This window comes from Apium graveolens, chromosome 8 (genome assembly GCF_009905375.1).
Source record: "Apium graveolens cultivar Ventura chromosome 8, ASM990537v1, whole genome shotgun sequence".
NCBI classification, from domain to species: domain Eukaryota; kingdom Viridiplantae; phylum Streptophyta; class Magnoliopsida; order Apiales; family Apiaceae; genus Apium; species Apium graveolens.
In genome coordinates this window covers 53,913,552-53,925,975 of record NC_133654.1, presented here as the reverse complement: position 1 = coordinate 53,925,975, position 12,424 = coordinate 53,913,552, and positions in this window count along the sequence as shown.

Genomic DNA, 12,424 nt, shown 5'->3' with positions numbered 1-12,424 from the left:
CTAAAGTCAAGTCAAGTTGAAGAAGAGAAAGGAATTGAAGTCAGGGGTGAAGACAAGATTGCAAACCTAGATGAGGTTTTTGGGAGTATATTTGGTGAGAGTATGGAAGAAAGAGAGGAATGGCAGAAGGGAAACAGAAGAAAGGCCAAGGCACATAGAAGGAGTGAAGATAATACTGAAGTAACCAAATCTATATCTAAACCACTACCTTCCATACCTGAACCTCTTGTTGCTAATCCCACTATAAACATCCATGGTGAACCAATCATTCCAAAAGAGGAACCTATTGATTGGGACACCATCAAATTGCCTACCTTTCTAACCACTCTTCCACTACCAAAGAAACAGAAAAGAAAACCCAAATCTACACCTCCCATAACCTCTAAGAAATTCACTCAAAAACAAAAGCCTAAGCCTAAGCCATCCATTTCTAAAGATGATTATGTTCACATTTGTGACATAAAAGAAATTTCAGACATTGAACTCTATCTGGATGAGCTGGAGGATGTAAGAGGAATAGCTGCTTACAGACAGCTACCAGAGAGATTAGTGTTCAGATACAAAGGAGGTGGGGAAAGAACATGGCCTCTCCACAGGATTCTGAATGAAGGCTACTCTACCTTGATTAGAGTCTTTTCAGCTATACAAAAGGATTCTGGCTTTACCAGAACTGCCAAGACTGAAATTCTCAACAAGATTGCCAATATAAGGAAAACTTGGAGGGAGCCCAATGCTTTACCCAGGACTTTACTCATTCAAGAAAGGGGAATTACAATTCACAAATCACCTCATTGGTTGATGGAATTTAGAGATGATAAAGGAGTCAGAAGATTTTTCAGACTTGAAGACCAACTCAAGATTGCCAGCAATGAAACTCTCAAGGAAATGCAATCTAAGTTGGATATCAGTGTTGAAGATGAAGCTGAATTCTTCAGACAACTCCAACTCCAAATTGAGGAAAATGACAAAGGGCTAGGAAAGAAAACCAGGGAACAAAGAAGAAAAAGATGATTTGCTCAGGCTAAAGGAGTATCCTTGGAAATACTGTAAATCTTCAATTTCCTCCTAGTACATACATTTTTGCAGCATTTTCAAATTTCTACTTAGTTTCAATTCATATATCTGTTAAGTGTTTTGTTATCATCAAGTTAACCCTGAATTTATGCCTACAATTCTTATAGACATAAATAGGGGGAGATTGTTAGGAATATATGTGCATTAGTTTGATGATATGTTTAACAAAACACTTAAGTAGAAATTCAGTGTCTGTAGCCTCAACGGATAAGACCACTTTGGCTATCCGTTGATGGTGTAGCTTTACTTAGAAATAAGTCTAGTGTTGTAGCATATTTCAGTCTCTGTATTTAAGATGTAATTCTTAGAAGTTGAGAGAAACTATGAGTCATGTTGACTACTAGAAGATATGCAGATAGGAAGGCCAATTGTAAATATTTCATGCCTTGTAATTTTGTATAAATGAAGTGGTATCAACGGATGACTTAAAGACCTTCAACGGATGAGAAGCTAAGCTTCAACGGATGTCTCTAAAGCTTCAACGGATAACATCCTTCAACGGATGAGTGCATCAACGGATGAAAGCTTCAACGGATGTTCTGTTGATTAACCGTTGATAAGTGGTAGTTGTACCTACAAACAGAGGCACGTGGGTGAACAGAGATAACTGAAATGTGGCAGCCTAATTTCAGGAACATCAGAAAAAGCAGCCGTTCTACTCTAGTATAAAGAAACTTTAAGTCAACAAAGTACTGGAGTGAACTGGAGAAGAAACAAGTGGAGATCTTACTTTATTATTTTATTATATCCTTGTCTTCACTTGTAAACTTGGTAATATATAAACCAAGTAGTAGCTAGTAATTAGATAAGAATTTTTCCAGAGCTGTTTAGAAAAATCTTGAGAGAAAAATTATCTAGTTTGTACTAGGATGCAGCTGTGATCAAATTCTTAGATCACAGAATTTCTGAAATACCATCTCTGGTGGAAAAACAAATCCACCAGAAAAGTTTTTAAAGGTTTATTGTGTTCTTTACATTTATGTTTGAATATATATCTGTCTGTATCAGCTTAAAGCAATTCACACACTTGTTCATCTTGAACACACAGTCTTTATAAACTGCTCAAAACTTGAAAAAGTTTTGAGATTTACATTCAACCCCCCTTCTGTAAATCTCATTGTTAGTTCTCTAGAAATAACAGCAGCCTCTTGAAATTTTATCCGGACAAGTATAGAAGAGTTATTGTCGAATTTTCAGAATGAATTTGGAAAGAAAAAGAAGTAACCAGGCCAAAAAAAGGTGAAGAAAGTACATTCCCCTTTCAAGAAAAAAATCTATATTTTTCACTTTGCCGTATTGGAGTCAGAATTTACATAGGCATAACCTTGATGTTATGCATATCGAGAATAACAGCTGGGAGAGCATACATGGTGTGGCACCCTCCAAACCTGGGTCAGAAGTTTAGGGTCCACAACACACACACACACCATTTATGAACCTGTTTATACAATATTAATATATACAATGACACTACTTACCATAATCAACGGATCGCAAAAGTTCAAAGTATGTCCACAAGCCACAACCTTATTTATTACAAATGTACCAAATCCCAGTTTATTTATCTTACAACGGAATAAACTTTATTACAAACTATCAATACAACATAAGTCAAACATCATCTACTAGCTTATTTTATTTCAAACTGGAAACCTATCTCGCGCACTTGTCTAGAGATCCTTGCTACCACCAATTTCCTTTTTAACTGGAAAAGAACATAAACAGATTTGCAAGAGTGAGCTAACTAGCTCAACAAGTCATAATGACAACACTTAGATTAAATAATGATCAATTCAAATGATATAGGGAATCAAGTTTCCAGACAAGAAATGATTAGAATTGGATATTAACTTTTATTTTAAAAACCAAGGTTAGGCTGCTGATCAATCACGCACTAACCCCGAGCAAGGCTTCCAGCTTTGCTCTATATACTGGATCCAAGGCACACAGTTGCCTATTATGACCAAGAATCTGGTCCGACCACGAATCTGGTCCATATTTAAAAATAATCCAATTCTATGATAATGATATGATAAATAATATAAATCAATAAGCTGAATCATAAACAACATTTATCTCGAAGCATAAGGTGATTCAGAATATCACGCAGGTATAACAAGGAAATCATAAGGATTGGCGTTCAATCAAGGAAAGAATCAGAAAGTAGAAGACCAAGGGTTCAAGGGTACAAGGATTGGTCTTCTGTTATACAAGGCATAAGTTTGTATGTTAATCAATTCCATATCAGAATTCAGTATGTGGTAAATATGTATTTGTGGAATAGTATCGTATAGGTGTGGTTCGTATCCAAGAATTCAACAATCAATGGTTTACAAGAAATCAAGCTTACTGCTCAAGATCAATAAGAATCAGGGTTTAGTGTTAAGTACTTCAAATTACTTGCAATATAGAACAAGAACTATTAGGAATACTTACAATTATACTACAAGGAAGAGCGAAAACATTTGCCTTATCAATTCGCTTTTATTCTACTTGCACTCGTCAACTAGTTCCCACTCACTGACTACTTGCTTTCCCTTTCTACGTCTTACTTCCTCTGTTAAACATCATACGTATTTATCAATACTCATTCTCATCTTGTTCTATTCATTACAAGCTTCTAACTACCCTTCGTTTCACCCAAATCCGACGTACCGATTGAAAGTTACAGCAAAAACCGTCAAATAATGCACATACAGTCATATTGTACAGCAATCGGATCACATATAACAGATAGCATGTAAGATATTCGATCAAAATAATTTTTCAAAGAAGATTCGGGGTTAAAATGATTTTCTAGGTATTTAATATGAATTTTTTGTACATTTTTCGAAATTAAAACGGGTATCCGAATCATTGTATAATTAAATAACAGGGTTCGAACACCCGAATCTAATGTTAAAATAATTTTATAATAATTATAGAGCCTTAAGAATAATTTAAAATAATATTTTCAGGCTCGAAACTATTTTTCAGAATTTTTAAATCCAAATAAATAATTAAATCTAATTAAATAATTAAATAAAATTAATTAATTAATAACTAATTAAATTAATTAATCAATTTATATTTAAATTAATTGTCTAATTAAATATTTAATTATCAACTAATATTAATTAATTAAATAATTAAGATTTATTTTTAACTTAAAAATAATTTTCAGAAATTAAATACTAAATTTTGGAATTTTAAAATAAAAAAAAATCAATTTCTGAAAATATTATTTGTTATGGATTAAAACTAATATATATATATATAATTGTTGTATCTAATAATAAGGAACGTGAGCTTCAAGGCTCGATTTTGACTGCTCTTGTGTTTCGTGACTCAATCTGCCTTAACAAGATGCCTACGTACCTTGTTGATTGCTAAGGATCAAGTCAAAAAATGTAGTTCTGATCTGTGGGGTGAGGCCCCTAATATAGATGTGGGAGTCCTTGAATTGGACTTGGTATAGGAGACTTGGTGGTCAAGTCTCTGAATTAGGATAGACTTAGGAGTCCTAGGGAGTAGGAAGCTGATTTCTTATCCCATGAGGTTCCTTGGAGGCCAATCTACAAGGATTTATATCATCACTAGGATTTATCTTAATAGCTGTTTTTCTCCCTTATTTATTAATTACGAAATTAATAAATAATCAGGGTTTTTGGGCCTTCTTTGTTCCATCAGGCCTGATCTGGTCCATCAGGCCTGATCGACATGTTAACCTTTCTGGTCTGAATGTCATACATCTTCTTATTGGGCCTAGGAGCCCATACCTTGTACAATTAATGTAATTTATACAATCAGGATTTATTTATCCCTATCATTTGCCCCCCAACTTTTGGGAAACATTGATTAGGTTTCGCAGAAGTTAAGTCTATTCATTCCCTTACAGGGTTTCATTTTTGCGTAAAGTGTGGAGCGACCTACACGTTTACAATGATTGTTCCTTTTGTTCAGGAATTATCTTAATTTCCAGGAATTTTTCCCTTAATTCCGGGAATTTCCCTTAATTTCTGGATTTTTCCCTAATTTTCTGGGATTTATCCTTAATTTCTGGATTTTCCCTAATTTTCTGGGATTTATCCTTAATTTTATGGATTCTTCCCTAATTTTCTGGGATTTATCCTTAATTTTAAGGATTTTCCCTAATTTTCTGGGATTTATCCTTAATTTTCTGGATTTTTCCCTAATTTTCTGGGATTTATCCTTAATTTTCTGGATTTATTCCTTATTTCTGAAAATATTAGCATTTTTCAGAAAATATTTTAAGGAATTTCCTTATTTTCCTGTAATTTTCCAAGAATTTTTCTTTCTTTTTCCTTTTTTCTTTTATTTTTTTTTATTTTTTAATACAGATTTCGACCAGGAATCCATTCGACCAGGATCCTGGTCGAATTAACCTTCAGTATGCCTTGGTCGACTGGATTTCGAGCAGGGTACATTCGATCAGGAATCCTGGTCGAATTTCGGCCAGGTTTTCCTCCCCCCAACTTTTTTTTACTAGGATTTTCTTCCCTTTCGGTCAGGATTCTTGTTTTTTGACCGAATTAACCATCTTTGGTTGTTCAGGTCGACAGGATTTCGATCTTGATGTTTTCGCTCAGGAATTCTTTGTGTTTCTTGGTCGAATGGATCTAAATCCTGATCGAATTAAGTCTGTTTTTGAGCCTTGATCGAATTTTATTCGACCTCAAGCATTTCGATCAGGAATTCTTATGATTTCTGGTCGAGCTGGGTCAAGAAGTAGGGTTAAAAACTATTCCGGTATTTTCGACCAAGAATTTTGGTCAGAATTCTTCTCTTGACCGAATTAGCCCCTTTTTCAGCCTTGGTCGAAGCAAATTCGACCTCAATGCATTCGGCTAGGATCTTGGTGCAAGTCCTGATCGAATGTGGTCAAGAGTTCAGAATATTTATTTTGACCTGGGCCCTTAATTTGGGCTGAATTTTCTGGGACCAACCCTTCAATGGGTTTTTAGCTAATCGGGCCCCTCCCTTATTGGGCTAACTTTTGTTTTTAACTGGGATTTTTAAACACTTGGGCCCTTAACTGGGCTTGATTTTTTCAAGGTTTTTCTAGAATTGGGCCTCATTTCTGAGCCCAAATTCCAAACTCTTCTAATATCTTTCTGGATTCTTCCAGAATCTTGAAAAAATCAAGTTTTTCTTTTGATTTTTACTAGAATTCTTTGGATAATTCCAGAACCTTCTTATTTTTGGGCCCAAATGGGCTTTTTAAGGCCCATTACCCCCTTCCTTGGCTATATAAAGGTGGGATGAGAGTGTGATTTCCTCACACCTCTCATTTCACCTCTCTACTCCTTCCTCAAACTTTCTAACCTTCTCCTCTCTCAAATCCCCTCCTTTAGCTTTCCAACCTCTCTTTCAGGCTTTTTCCAGCTTGCTAATTGCTAATAAGAATTCCGAGAGGGCGGCCAAAATAGCCTCGGCTTCAAAACGAGGTAAGGATATCGAGATCCGTTCTTCGTATATATCTTTAATCGATATGATTAACACTAGGGGTATGAATATCCCTCCACTGCACATTTCGATTCTTTTAATCATTGTAATACTTTGCACAACATAGATTTCGATAAACTAAATGCACGTTATAACGTCCTTCCTCCTCTTAGATTAGTTCCAGTCTCTGATGGTGACCGTACTTGCCACTAGAGACCCGACACTCTCTTTATTTACACTGATGCCCTTAATGCTGGGCTTAGGTTTCCTTTCCACCCTTTTATTCCTCATCTTTTAGCTGATTTACAAATCAACCCGTGTCAGCTTCCTCCAAACGCTTGGAGGAACATTTTATGTTTTATGGTCTGCTGCCTTAGGGAGGGCTTTCGTCTTTCTGTAGTTGTTTTTAGGAAGGTCTTTCAGTGCTATAATAGCTCTTCTAGCATTTGTGGTTGGGTCTATGTTAAGCAAAGGCCCAAAAGTAAACATATCTTTAACAGCGCCTCAATTCCTGATAACAATCAAAATTGGAGGAATAGTTTCGTTGGGTTACGTTGGGAGAATGGCGACTGGGGCACACTCTTCCGATCTTCCTTCGGGAAGGTTAGTGATGGTAGCCTCAAATCCATTCACTTAACTCCCGAGGAAACTATTATTTATAATGGGCTTACTCAGGACGATGGCACTACTACCAGCTGGACTCTCTTAGAGGAGTTCTCCCTCATTCACGTGGGACTATCCTCTATTTCTCAACAGGGTATTTTTCTTCCCTTCTCAACTTTATTTCATTTCATGCATTATTAACACCACTTATTTTGTTTTTTGCTTTGTTTTGCAGCTGCTAAGGAGATCAACGAGGACAATGTACCTCTCGTTGAAGAGACTGCTAGGATGAAAAAAGCTCGCCTTGCAGGCTTAGACACCCGAGGGAAGGCCACGGAGCCTAGCTTCTTGAGAAAACACAAGGAGCCTATGGGGGAGGCTTCAACTGAAGTAGCTGAGGGCCACAACGCTCCCATCACTGCTGCTGTTCCTGCTGCTGCTGCTACAGGTGCCTTCCACCCTCTCTGGGGATTTCGCCGAGGGGATACCGTGGTTGGATCCACGAAGCATGCTTGGGATTGGTCCTACCATAGCGTGACTCCCAAGGACTTTACTGATGTGGTAGCCACCGCTGACCTTGAGAAGATTAAGCTCATGGGAGCTCAGTCTCTGGCTTCAGTATGCCTTCTCTCTTTTGAACTTATCTTTCGTTCTTGTAACATTTTCTTGCCTTATACTTTGTTGATTGCTTTGTTTCAGTCTAACGCCTATTTTCAAGGCACTGTGAGGCAAGCCGAGTCATGGAAGCGGGCTTCTGATAAGGCCGATAATGCCCTTAGGAGGCAACAGAAGAAGTATGCTACCCTGGAGAAGAAGCTCAAGCGCAAGGAGGAGGAACTCGGAGAGTCTAACGCCGAGCTGGTGGTACTTTGGGCGGAAAAGGATAAAGCTATAGACAACTATCTGGACTCAGAGGATTTTGCCCAATCCATGAGGATTAGGGATGATTCAGTCTTTCCCGGGTTTTTTAGGACTGGTTGGGACACGGCCCTTGGGACCGTGAACGAGGCTTGTCCTGATATTAACCCGGCGGACTATGTCTGCCCTGATGACGAGGCTTTGCTACAGAGGTTTCGTACCCGAGTAGTTGTCTCGGATCATGTTCCTCAGGATCCGCTCCTTCCTCCTCCCGAGTCTTCTTCCAGACCTGCGGAGAGGACGATGATATGGATGCCGAGGGTACCTTAGAGCTTTTTCAGCCCTGCGTGGCTTGTCTTATTTTCGAGACTTTATTTATCGAACTTCTTGTAATATTTATCTGATCTATTTTGTTTATCACCTTTTATGCTTGCATCCATGCATTTGGTTTTTATTTGTTAGGCCACAAACATACTTTGAAGAACTCATGAATTTCATAAAATTGTCTGGGATTCGTCCCTTACACAAGTCTTAATAAACTTCGTAATAAAACTAAAACATATAAATCCTAAGCAAGCAAAGCTTCAAGGTGCTTTTCAACCTACTCGCCATCCTGACGAGTGAGAATCGTATCCAGCTGCCCTACACATAGTAAACCTTCAGGTTTTGTGCATGCCAAGTTCTCGGGACTTCAAAACCATCCATAGTCTCTAGCTTGTAGGTTCCTCTACCTTGAACACTCTTGACTCTGTACGGCCCTTCCCAATTTGGGGCAAGCTTCCCTTTTTGTCGTACACCAGATGCTTCTATCTTCCTCAAGACTAGATCACCTTGTTTGAAAAACCTTTCTTTAACCCTTAGGTTGTAGTAGAATGAAGCCTTTTTTTGATATTCTACTATCTTTGCATGTGCCTTATCTCGCACTTCATCAATTAGATCCAGGGCTAACCTCTGCCCTTCTTCATTTTCTTCTGCATTGAAAGCCTGAATCCTTGGAGAGGAATGTGATATCTCCACTGGAACTACTGCTTCTGCCCCATATGCCAACATGAAGGGAGTCGCTCCTGTCGTGACTCTACAGGTAGTCCTATAGGCCCATAATATGGGAAGTATCTCATCCACCCAATTATTTCTTGACTTCTCGATCCTCTTCTTTAGTCCATCCAGGATTATTCGATTTGCTACTTCCGCTTTCCCATTGGCTTGTGGGTGAGCCATAGAGGTGAACCGTAACTCAATTTCATTTTCTTCACAATACTTCTTGAATTCCTCCTTGTTGAATTGTGTTCCATTGTCAGTGACTAGGATACGGGGAATTCCATATCGGCACATAATGTTTTCCCACAGGAATTGTGCAACCTGCTTAGTTGTGATTTTGACCAAGGGTTTGGCTTCAATCCATTTGGTGAAATAATCAATGGCTACAATCAAAAACTTCCTTTGTGCCGTGGCCATAGGGAAAGGCCCCAGGATATCCATCCCCCACATAGCAAAGGGAATGGGTGAGTTGATAGATGTCAGCATCTCGGGAGGTTGTCTAACAACAGGTGCATGCTTCTGACAGCGGTCACACTTCTTCACATATTCTTTGGCATCAGCCATCATTTCTGGCCAATGAAAGCCTAGACAAGTTATCTTATGAGCCAAGGCCCTGCCCCCCAAGTTTTGTCCACAAATACCTTCATGCACTTCTTCAAGAGCCAAGCGTGCCTCATCGGGCCTGAGACACCTCAAGTAAGGAACCACGAAAGATCTTTTGTAAAGAATCCCATCTATCAAAGAGTACCTTAGTGCTCGAACAGTTAACTTTCGTGCTTCAGTTGCATCGCTTGGCAGCCAACCGGTTTGAATGTGAGCCTTGATGGGATCAATCCATGACGTCCCCAGGCCTATGGGAGCCACAAGCTTAATATCTATGCTTCGTGTCTTCAAAACACAGAAGTACACACTTCCTGAACATTCTTCTATCTCAGATGAAACAAACTTTGATAGCGCATCTGCCTTAGCATTTTCTTCCCTTGGAATGTGTTCAACATGGCATTCATTAAATTGGGTCATCACAGCCCTTACTAGGCGGACATACTTAGCCATCGTATCATCCCTTGCCTCAATTTCTCCCTTTACCTGGGATATGATCTGCTTCGAGTCTCCACGGACCTTTAAGTTTTTGATTCTAAGTGTCCCAGCTAGACCAAGGCCAGCTATCAGGGCTTCATATTCTGCCTCATTATTTGTGGTTGGGAAGTCTAGCTTCATAGCATACTCAATTAAGAACCCATCAGGGCTTTGCAAAACCAACCCTGCTCCACTGGAATTTGTTTTTGATGCTCCATCAAAATAGAGAACCCAGTATTCTTTCTTCTTATCATCCTTCTCTTTGTCCCTATTATCGACTCCCTTGTCTTGAGGTACGGTATCTTCCTGCCCCCCGACTTCTTGGTTGGGTATGGTACATTCCACCACGAAGTCAGCTAGTGCCTGGCTTTAATGGCCGTACGTGGCTTATACTTGAGATCGAACTCTCCCAACTCTATTGCCCACTTAATCAATCTCCCACTTGCTTTGGTACTGTGAATGATATTTCTCAGTGGCTGATTCGTTAGCACCTCAATCTGATGAGCCTGAAAGTAAGGACGCAGTTTTCTCGAAGCCATTACCAAGGCTAGAGCAAATTTCTCAATAGTTGAATAATTCAATTCAGCACCATGCAGAATTTTGCTGACATAATACACGGGTTTCTGGACTTTTAGCTCCTCCTTAACCAACACCGCGCTCAAGGCGCTCTCTGAAACAGCCAAGTACAAGAATAAAACTTCATTCAAAGATGGTTTGGCCAACAACGGGGCCTGAGCCATATACTTCTTAACTCTTCGAATGTCTTCTGGTTTTCCTCATTCCATACAAAGTCTTTGATGTTCTTTAGTGACTTGAAGAATGACAAGCACTTGTCTCCTGACTTGGAGATGAATCGTCCTAGCGCAGCGACCCTTCCTGTGAGCTTCTGAACATCCTTGACAGTTTTTGGTGGTTCCATGTCCAGGATTGCCTTTATTTTATCGGGGTTAGCCTCAATTCCTCTCTTTGAGACCATCAATCCCAAGAATTTTCCAGATCCTACTCCGAAAGCACACTTCGTAGGATTCAACATCATCTTGTTGTACCTCAGGACCTCAAATACTTCCCTCAAATGGGTTATATGATCAGTCTTTACTAGACTCTTGACTAACATGTCATCAACATAGACTTCCATAGTCTTTCCAATAAGGTCCTTAAAAATTTTATTTACCAACCTTTGATAGGTGGCTCCTGCATTCTTAAGACCAAATGCCATAACAAGATAACAATAAACACCAAAGTCAGTGATAAATGATACCTTTGGAATGTCATCCTTGTGTATCTTAATCTGATTATATCCGCTAAATCCATCCATGAAACTCAGCATCTCATGCCCAGCAGTGGCATCAATCAAAGTATCAATCCTTGGCAATGGAAAATAGTCTTTAGGGCATGCATCATTCAGATCAGTGAAGTCTATACACATCCTCCACTTTCCATTAGCCTTCTTCACCATTACAGGGTTTGCTAACCACTCCGGAAATTGAATCTCCTCAATGAAACCAGCCTCTAAGAGTTTTTCTACTTCCTGTTTTATAGCCTCTTGTCTTTCCGGGGCAAAATTTCTTTTCTTTTGTTTCACTGTCTTCAGGCTTGGATCCACGTTTAGCTTGTGAGTAATCAGCTCTGGGTCTATGTCTGGCATATCAGCTGCTAACCATGCAAATACATCACTATTTTCTTGCAAAAATTTCACCAACTTCCCTCTAAGGGGCTCCTCTAATGTGGCTCCAATGAAAGTCATCCTCTCAGGATTCTCAGGGTCTAAAGGAACCGAAATCAAGTCTTCTACTGGCTTTCCTCTCTTCTCGTCATTTTCTCGGACATCCATATCCTCAATAGAAAGAACCTGCCCCCCGACTCCATCTGCCCTCAAAGAGGCCACATAACAGCTTCTAGCCATTTTTTGATCTCCTCTCTCTTCTCCAATCCCGTTTCGGGTGGGAAACTTCATAACTGAATGGTAGGAAGAGGGGACTGCCTTAAAGGCATGTATCCCTGTTCTCCCCATGATAGCATTATAAGTTGAACTAGCCTTTACTACCACAAAATCCAACATCTGCGTTGCTTGCCTTGGTTCCGTACCTATGGTGGTTGGCAATTTGATTATTCCTTCCACAAGACATTATACTCCAGCAAATCCATATATCGGCATGTCGGTTGGTGTCAACTGGGAGTCGTTATACCCCATCCTTAGAAAGGCGTCGTGGAGCAATATATCCACAGAAGCACCATTATCCACAAGGACCCTCTTAACCGGGCTATTTCCTATTATTGGTGTTATGACCAGCGGGTCGTCATGAGGAAACTTTACACCCTCTAGGTCAGA